The sequence below is a fragment of the Hydra viridissima genome, unplaced genomic scaffold (genome assembly GCF_058129835.1).
Source record: "Hydra viridissima isolate aposymbiotic clone 2 unplaced genomic scaffold, HvirCarnegie_v1 scaffold_1, whole genome shotgun sequence".
NCBI lineage: Eukaryota > Metazoa > Cnidaria > Hydrozoa > Anthoathecata > Hydridae > Hydra > Hydra viridissima.
Window position 1 is genome coordinate 20,443,307 of NW_028324300.1, and position 10,279 is coordinate 20,453,585.

The following is a 10,279-nucleotide window of genomic DNA, read 5'->3' on the forward strand; positions in this document are numbered from 1 at the left end:
GCAACTAGTAATTAATGAGTGTATTTTTGAACAAACAGTAGTCAAGAATGTCATTGCAAACTGTCATTCAATTTTTGGGCATTTCAGCCAACCTCCCCAAGCCTGCCATGAACTTAAAGCTCTTTAAGAAGCAAACGATGTTTCTAAGCACAAACTTATTCAAAATGTTCCAAAAAGGTAGAATAGTACCTATCATATGTTAGAACGAACTTATGAACAAAGGAAACCTCTAACCATACATGCACTTGAAAATGGTAAGCTTCCTTCATTAAATGCAAGCAAATAGATGATTATTGGACAACTTTGTGTTTTGCTAACAGTGTTCGCTTGAGCGAAAGAAATTCTATTGTCTCAGATATTATACCACAGATACAGTTTTTGAAACATTTCATTAATAAAGCTTCAATTGATGACAAGTTCATTGGCCTAGAGAGTACACTAACTGATTTAACTAATTCAATGGAGAATAGGTTCAAACAATATACTGATAACTATAACATCATAACAGGAGCTCATGGTGAAATGATAATGTTTCTGAACTATTATATGAGAAATTCAAAATAAATAAAAAATTCCATGTTTTTGTTTTTGAGAGAACCAGTTAAAGTATCGGTGTCAGTATCGAAAAATAACTCGCTATCGGTGTCGGTCAAAATTTTGGTTTTGGCACAGCTCTACTTTAAATGCCCAAATCAGCATAAATCACCATAAATCAGCATAAAGTGCTTAAAAAAGTCTATTGACATAAGCAAAACTAGAAAAAAAGTTTTTTGCCAAAAAAATGATGGCAAAGCTCTTTTAAAAAATATAGACAAAATATTAATGAAATGGTGCACAGATTATGTAGCAGTGTATACAGTTGGGTGATTATAAAATGTTTATTAAGCGAAGAGTTCTTGATTAGCCAAATCAAATCCAAACTTCATGTTGATTATCTTTTCTGTGATGACGTAAAAAAGTTTCTTTTAGAAGAGATTTTTTTCTGCCAATAAATTTTATAAGTTCACACGAAGCAGTTTTCGCCTTCAGATAATAAGTGTGATTTTTCTTTCTTTGTGTAAAACGTGAAGAGAGTTTTTTAAACTCAAAACTTTACTCGGTTGATAAAATAATATAAAATAGCTTAATTGTATTAAATATGATATATAATATAATGGAATATACAATAATATAATTTAATATATTGAAAAGTAATATAATGTGATGTAAGATAATATAATGTAATTTATGATAATATATCATAATAATATATAGTAATAATATATAGTAAATATAGATAATATATAGTAAATCATATAGTAATGTAATACAATGAGTACATAAAAATATTTTAAGCTTAACATATTTAATTCATCATTTAAACTTTTTCTTAAAACAATTAATCCTTAAAAGTGAATTTTTGTAGAGACACTTTAATGTCACTTTTTCTATTCAAATCTTTTGATATAGAACAGTTGCCTTTAAAATCTTTCTCACTGAATTGCAATTTCTGCATTTCCTGTGTTCAAGGAATATGCTGCATCCATTAAGTTCTTTAAAGCTTTAACATTCTTTCATAATATCTGTAATAACAATTCCATAAGTTTCTGTTGTAGACTTTTATTTTGTTCTTGATTTAGTTTAGAAGTAGTTATATAATATATTTGGATATTTCTGAAACATCTGAGGTTTTTCTATTTATTTCATTCTTAATCAAATAATTTGATGTCAAAGTTTGAAATTTCAAAGGATTGGATGCGTTAAAGAAAATTTGTGGGAATCAGATAAAACTTTCATTAACCTTTTATAAGCTTTGGGGGACCGTAGAAATTTTAAAAAAAAAAAGTTCGGAAGTTTTTTATTGAATAATTATCTTTAAACATGTGGCTAAGTAAACCAGCAAAATATATAATGTAAAGAAATCTCAGACCTACTGGTCACTCTTATACAAAGACGTAGACTCTATTATAAAAACAACTTCTCTCTCTCTAAAAATACCCTCCCCTCCCTCCTCCACCCATTCCTCATCATTAGAGCTTTAAAGGAATATATCAATGAACTAATTTAATTCTCAATTTAGATATTATAGGAGCGAAAAAAAATTAGAAAATCATCTCCGAATCACCTATTTCTTTAAAGATCAATCCTTCCATTAGTTTAGGGACCTAACTTTGGAGAATTGAAAACCCACACCAAAGTAAAAATTGAGGAAAAAATTGCAGCCCCTCTTAATCAAAAAATACAAAGGAAACCACTACTACACATTGCCGGTTCCAGCTCATTGATACCTTTCCTATACTTAAGCCGAGCATGCAAGATGGTGTTATTAGATTGTGTGAGCCAATGATACCTTTCCCATACTTAAGCCTAACATGTAAGATGGTGATATTAGATTCTAGCGTATTGATATATATTTTTATACTTAAGACTAGAATGCAAGATGGCGTCGTGTTTTTTTCCGTTCTAAAATTATTTCTTTCCGCAATGTTAATGAATGGATCTGATTTTGTAGTGTCCGATGGCTAAGGTGTGAGTTCCGTCTTGTAAGATGAATCTTTTGTCATCGTTAGCGCTGAGTGCGATTTTGTTAATTTCTTCGGTGTATATGTCGTGAAGATGTGATCTTATAACGTTCATGGTTGCGAGCTTTTCTGTCTTGTTCATTAAGCAGTCGTAATAGTCTTGATGAGTGATGCGATTTTCAACCACACATTTCTGAATACCTTTGCATTTTTTGTGTTCTTCTTTTTCATTAAAGACCTCATAGGAGTAGAGTTTCGGTCGAAGTCCAACAAACTCTTTAATTTGCTTACCAGCAGTCTCGTCTTTGAACATTCCAATAACCTTTTTATTTTTAAACCCAACGTTAAATCCAAAGTTTTGAACGGCAGGATGGTCTTTAGTAAAGTCGCTCGTGTCAAACTTGTTTTCTACATCGTTAGCAATGTCCTGATAAAAATCTTCCGTTTGTATTTCGTAAAAGAGTGAGTCTGTGTCGGTCATGAGTAGTTTTAAGCGATCACCGTATTTAGGCTTCATGTAGTCGTAGTGGTGCTGAAACATGAGTGTTTTGCTGATGTCTAGGATGCTCATTCCCAAGTAAACGGGTTTGTCGTAAAAGACACTTGTTCTTTTCATGTGAACCGCGATTAGGTTTTCATCAAAAATGGTGTTTCGTTCATATCGAGGACTTTTTGATAATTTTAAGACTTCTTTTCTAGTGGTAATGAGTTTAACATCAACGCGTTTTAGAATATTCTCCATGGTCTTCCCAAAGACGGAGTTGTTCATGAGTTTAAAGAATTCCTTGTCAGATTCATTTTCAGCTTTTGCTCTTAATCCAGTGTTGAGGTCAATGCATTTTTTCATAAAAGGCTCTTCTTCAAAGGTGATTCCTCGATGTATTTTGGTAATAACTAAACCCATCCGTTCATAGAGTTTTAGGTTTTCATGATGAACTACGTATTTCTCCTTGTTGTTTAGATTAGGGACCAGCTTATCCACTTTTCCAATAGTCAGTCTTTCAAGGACTAAAGGATAGTCATTGTGTAAATCGTGTAGGCTTTCAGGATAGGTTAAATCAACTTCGAGAATACAAGGCATGGATTTCCAATTTAAAAGTTCATCTTCATTCATCCATCTGAATCCTCTAACAGGTAGAGGTTTGCTCATTGCCCATCCATAAAGGTTATTAGCATCCAAGTATTGGATGAATTTTGAAGGTTTTGATGGATCATATTCACCCATGTATTTGTTATTAGCAGTTCCATGTCTGTTGGAGATCATACTGATTCCACCACGTACACCTTTTTGAACCATGTTGAGCATATCAATATCGGTTAGAAGTTCTATCACGACTTCAGTTTTCTTTAACATAGCGTCCCAAGCCAAACCAGGAGAGGTGTAATGCCAAAGGGGGTCAAGACCGTAATGTTTCAAGCAAGTGTCTCTGAAATCTTCAAAAATGTCTGCAAGTATCAGCACGTCGGACTTGTTGTACAGTTCATGATAGCCTTTAAACGTTTTACAGCAAAATACATCCCAAACGTTTTTCGCATGCGCATAGTCTTTCACTGTTGCTGATTCATCTTTCAGTTTTGAATGGAATGCTTCAATAGGAGGTAATTGCGTCTCTGAAAACTTATCAATCGAGTCCACCCAGTCATAAGGGTAAATCCCTTTTCTCCTTATCAAATCAAACTGTTTCTTTTCGGGGTAATATTCAGCTACGTTTTTGCACTGATTATCGGTGAGATTTTTAGATAGTTTGTCTAAACCGAAGGGTAAGAATCTGAAGCTGTCAATAAACCTCATTTCTTTCATTACTTTTTCAGGTTTACCTTTCTTATTAATAAATTCTCTCACTTTGATTTTTTTCGAGAAGCTGATATATTTTTCTTCATTGTTAGGTATACAAGTGATCTTTCCTTTTTCTCCACCTAATTTCTTGATGAACAAATGGCTGTCATAACCCGACAAATTATGGAAAATAATTGGAATGAATTTTGGAATTTTATAATCAATGTTGCATTTGTTATGAGCGGCTCCTCGATACTTTCCGGTTAAATGTTAATGGTCTATGACTTTATCACCGTTAAGATCTTTATTGCAAATATGACATAGGGTTGCATCCTTAAAATTCTTTTCATCCTTATCAGTAACCACTTTCTTTTTTACTATATCAATTTTGTCGAAAATCTTTGTAAGGTCTGCTTCAAGCATATTTATGAACTTTTGAGCCACGTCGTCATCATCACTTTCAGCTGTATACGTTTCAAGCTTTCCCTTGTAAAGTTTATCGTCAAAGCATTTGATGTAATAGCAGAAGGAGCTGGGGACATGCTTTTGATATTGTTTGGTATATGACTCTTTATTATTATACTCAGTGTTGTCATCGATAGGTTTGATGAAACTTTCAAAGTCTGCGTATACAACATATGGAACTTTCATACTATTGTTGTAGTTTTTAAACTTAAGGGTTGCCCCTTCTTTAGGAAGATCGATTCTCATTGGCGCATTATCATAGCAGTCTTCTCGATGTTTTTGGAGCTTTTCTTCTTGGTCATAATCTTGAAGACATCTTCTGCAAAAATATCTTTTGTGTTGATGTTTCGATGCTGAGGAACCAGTAAACCGGCTAAAACTTTTAATGAGGCAATAATGTTCTGTGTCTTCGTTTGTAATATACAACAAATCAACACAGTGCTTTCGATCAGCAAATTCAGATATTCGCAAAGGGTAAGGTTTTTTATTTTCATACCCAAAGACGTTAATGCTTATAGTTGGGTTATTCTTTTCAAACATGTATATTTTATGGTAATTAACAGGAAATGTTACACCTTCCCAGTCTAGCTCTTCAGATTTTAGAATCAAGTCTTCATCAATTCTTTCGTTGTTTTTATTTTTCAGATTCAACGCTAGAGCGACTGACCATTTAAAGCATTCATTGTCGTCATTTTTTATGTTGATGATAGCATTTTTGTCTTTCAGCTCTTTAGACAGCTCCATGTAGGATCCACCGCTGAGAGGTTCGTAATCAGTAAAGTTAATGTCCATTCTTAAAATCTTAGATATAGTGCAATTAGATCCCAACTTGTTGTATTTAACACTATTCTCCAAGACTTTTTCTTCCATTTCACCTATGAGCGTTCTTATATCTGTAGCCGCTAGAATAATCTCTGATCTTGATGAAAAGCTTGCTTCCCGAGTCACTTCTTCACCAGTCATGATGCTTACAGATTTCATTTCACACGTTAAAATAATTCTTACCTTTGTATTCCTTTCTCCTTCCATGGTTTGAATGACAGACTCTCTTACCAAATTAAAAAAGGTTGCAAGGTCGTTATATCGAGAAGAAGGTCTGTAAGAAAATTGTCTAACAGCTTGCTCCGCTGAATGTTCAGTCAACTTGAATTTTATTTTATAAGGTTTTGACACAGGCTGCTTATACACTGTTCTTAATACAAGTGATTTGATAGACTTTATCTTTTTATCGATTTGTTTCATTGATTCGTTTACTTGATTCTTAACTACTTCTGGAACGTAGGGTTCTATCCATTCTTTAATATCATTAAACTTAGTTTTAACATAAGACACCACACTTTTTGAAACTGCATTCAGTCTTGAAAATAAACCAGGTCTTGGTGCTGGAACAGGTCTAGGTGTAATAACGTTTGTTGAATCGATAACCGGTGTGTTAAGAATAGAGGGTTCATCTCTTGTTATCCTATTTTGCAAGAGAGTAGAAGGTTCGAATGAAATCAAGTCGTCAGACCTTGGTCTTGGAGCAGGCACAGGTCTTTCAGAACTAACAACAAACCTTACTTTTGTCGGCTTTACAGAAACTTTTGTAGGCTTTATTGAAACTTTTACAGGCGGCTTAACAAACCTCACCACGGTAGGTCTTGCCTCAGTCGTTCGTATACGAGTAGGAGCGGCAGGCTGCAAAGTCATTAAAAGTGCATCCTTTCTCATTTTATAATACCCTTTTATCTTTCGCCCTTTAGCAATTTCTTTTAATTCTCTCACCGTTTTGTTTTCCATTTTATTAATATGATTTTTTTTTATTTATATCATATTTCATTTTTTTAAATTAAATATAAAGAATTTAAAAACTTCTTGTTCCAGAAATATCATACTTGTATCCATTAACTACTTTTCCATTTCGACATTCAAAGTACTGCCATCCATGCCCCGTCTTTTTCTGCGACTCGTAAGCAGACTTGTATTCTACCACCTCACCAGTATCAACATGAGTTATTTTTAAATTTAAAGGATTATTTCTAATTAAACCAAGTCTCGCATATTTAGGATCAAGCGGTTTCTTTTCTTTTTTCTCATATTTTCTAGGTCTTCCAACAGGTCTCGCCTCTTTCGAGTTTTCCATAATCGCATCTTTACTAATCAGATTGTTTTCAATCGCAAGCATCATGAGTGACATTTTATTGTCAGACGTTTTGGAAACACCATTTTCTTTCAGTAATTTTTTCAAAATCTTTCTTGTGTAAGACATCTTTTATTATGCTAAGATTTTATTTAAATCAAATTCAATTTTTTTTCATTTCTGGCATCTAAAGAATTTTCATGGATACAAAGTATTTTAAAGTTTTCATACACCATGTCTTTAGAACCGAGTGAATGATTTAAAACTGCACTTTTTAGATTTCCAGAAATCTTTTTCTTCTACTCGAAATCACAATCCAAATCAAGCACATACTTGTCAATCATTCTTAGCTTTTCTTCTTTAGACAAGCCTTTCCAAGTACTGAGATGCTCTTTGATTTTCTTTTCCATTCGTGAATATTCTGTCTCACCACTCCATACAAGTCGGTAAAGCTTGTCTCTCTCTTCATCACTGTACTCTTTTGGAATATTAAAATTTCCGTTTTCAGTGATGTAAACAGATTCACGAAACACACCTGTTTTTCCAAAAGCAAGAAGCTCAAGATGTCTTTTTTTATTTATGTCAGTCTCTTTTATACTACATTCTAGAAAAAACGGAAAAAACTGTATCAATTTATTCTTCTTATAACCGATTTAATCCATTTTGGATTAGATCCTTTTTCGGTCTACCCACTGGTCGATCTTCCTTCACGTCTTTAATCCATTCGTTTTTATCAATCAAGTTGTTTTCAACCGCAAGCATTATGAGCGACATTTTATTGTTTGACGTTTTAGAAATTCCGTTTTCTTTCAGTAATTTTCTCAAATCCTTTTTCGTATATCTCATTTTTTATTTAAAAAAATATTATTTTGAAAACATTTCAATAAACAATATTCATTCTGCTTCCATCTGATTTAAGCCTAAGCAATTTATCGGAAATGAGCAAAGGCTTGCGTGTTTGCAGGAACGTTTGCATTAAATGTAGCTTTTATTTGCACATCTATCACTGAAGTTTTTAACCTTTCAGCCTGCTTGCTTACATCAAAAACAAAAAGAGGACAAATGTATCTATAATTTAAGGCAGACAAATTGGGTTGAGCTATAATCTCGTTTACCCCATAAAGTCTATTGTCAAACTTGCATGCGTCTCTATATGCTCTTGAGTATTTGTTGTTATTAAAGTCTAAATTGTAATCGACAGCAGGATACCTTTCACTGTTTAAAGTAACATACATGTTTTTCAAGTCACAGTGATCAAAGACTGAAGGATTTAATTCTTGACTTCCAGATTTATTGGTTTGAAATCCAACAATGACATACCTCGGTCTTTCACTAGCAGATCTTGCGCTTAACCTCCAACTAAAGTTGTTTGATACAGGAACGGCGATGGTATCACATTGTCTAGATCTGAACGAAAATGGAACATCTACTTTTGATTTTGTAAAGATTGTTACTACTCGCGACAGAGGGTGTGACATGAGGCATGAACAAAGACAATTTAGTTAGATCTACTTTTCCTGCAGCTGTTGCAGCTGTTCTAAAAATAGCATCACTATCGCTCTTTCTCACAAGAGCAAGTGTATGCTTAAATCCATAAAGCACTTTATCGTAATCGTCGCAAAATCCAAAAATGTGCTTTAAAGGAATGCAGAACGAAAACGTTCCTTTTTCTTCAGTTTGTGTAATGATATAATTCTGTCTTTGCTTAAATCCAGTGTTGTTGACAAGATCTGCTAAAGCTGTTATGTCTCTTTGCCACAGCTGGTTCATACCCTCTGAAATTTGGAACTCTACTGGATATTTGAGGTATCCAATCATGGTGGTAGCTTGCCCTGGCTCGTAAATGGTTTCTACCTCTTGATTCGACAACTGATAAGAAATCTGACTGAACATGTGCATGATACCGTTGTTAGCCAAAGTAACGACGTCTGCATCCGCGTAAGAAGTTCCATCCGCTTTTAAAAGTCTTCCTTCAACCAAAAGGTAAGCCTCAGATGGAAGCGTGAACAAATCTTGCTGCTCAATGTTGATTCTTATTTCTCCATCAACGTTTAGATTCTTATTCACTGGTTCGTATTCATGAAACTCAAATCTCTCAATTTCTTCATCAACAATAATCTCTTCTGTAAAATTTAAAACATCGGAATTTACCATTTTTATACATCAAAGAAAAAAATTTTTCATTTAATCAAAAGCCCATTTCCCTTTTTTACCAGGTCTTGTATTCTAATCGCTCCTCCAAACATAGAATACTCATCTATAACTGGTGCGCTTTGAGTTGGTTTTCTATTAACAATGCTTGAAATAATTTCTTTGCTTTTAAGACTGAGATCATTCTTTACAGCTTCATGCGGTTTTGGAGTTCCAGTCTTGGCATACAATTTCTCAATGGTCTTTTTACCTTTGTCAATAGCTACATCTCTAGCAGTGGAAATGGCTGTAGAAGCTAGCTCTTTTCCTGCAGATTTAGTAGCCATGATTGCTTCTCTTCCCAATTCAGTTTTTGCAATTTTATTAGCCAAAGTAGATGCTGCTCTTGAAGCGCTTGAAGATGCTGCTCTTCTCAAAAAATTCTTAAGCGTATCAATTATCCCACTTCCACCCACAATATGCTTCTTAACATATCTATTTCTATAAACGATCATTTTTTATTTCCAAAGATTTTTTTATTTCATATCGATATACGCGATCATAGCCTTGTACTCGTCTTTATTAATCCTATTTTGTCTCAACAGCTCATCGCAAATGGAAACAGCTACATTTCTTGACTCTTTATTCCCAGCATGCCATGCAGCGATGCTCAAGTTGAGCTTTTCCACAAGAGCATTTAGATCGCTTGGAAGAATAATCACACCATGACCTTTTTTACCTTTAGTTTCACTTTTAAATTTATCCCAAAGAGGTTTTATAATTTGACGGTATTTTTCGCTTCTGGAGGCTTTTGGCTTGTTTGGATTTGATCCCGAGTAAATAGCACCAGTGTTGAAAATAATTTTTGAATAGTTTTCCAAATCTTCATCGTTAACGTCGCTCCATAATTTGTTTGGGGCTTCAGATTCTGTCATAAGCTCCCAAAGACCCTTTGTTCCTTTATACCTTTCTCCTCCAACAACGATATCATTTCCATCCACCTCCACCTCCATTTTTCCAATGTACAATTTATCACTAATTTTACTAATTTCGAAATTTCTTCTAACATCGTTTACGAAACGTGTATTATACCTATTTAAAAAGACGGATGAAATGTCCCCTAAATGATTTGTCTCATCAAAACTGGGAGGCACTTTTTCATTTCGTCTTTCTTCAATGCTTTTGATCATTTTTTCATTGCTTTCAATCAGAGGCTTGTAAAGCTTGCTCAAATCAGTCTGAAGATTAGCATCATAAATATTTTCATTCAAACTATCTTGATAGATT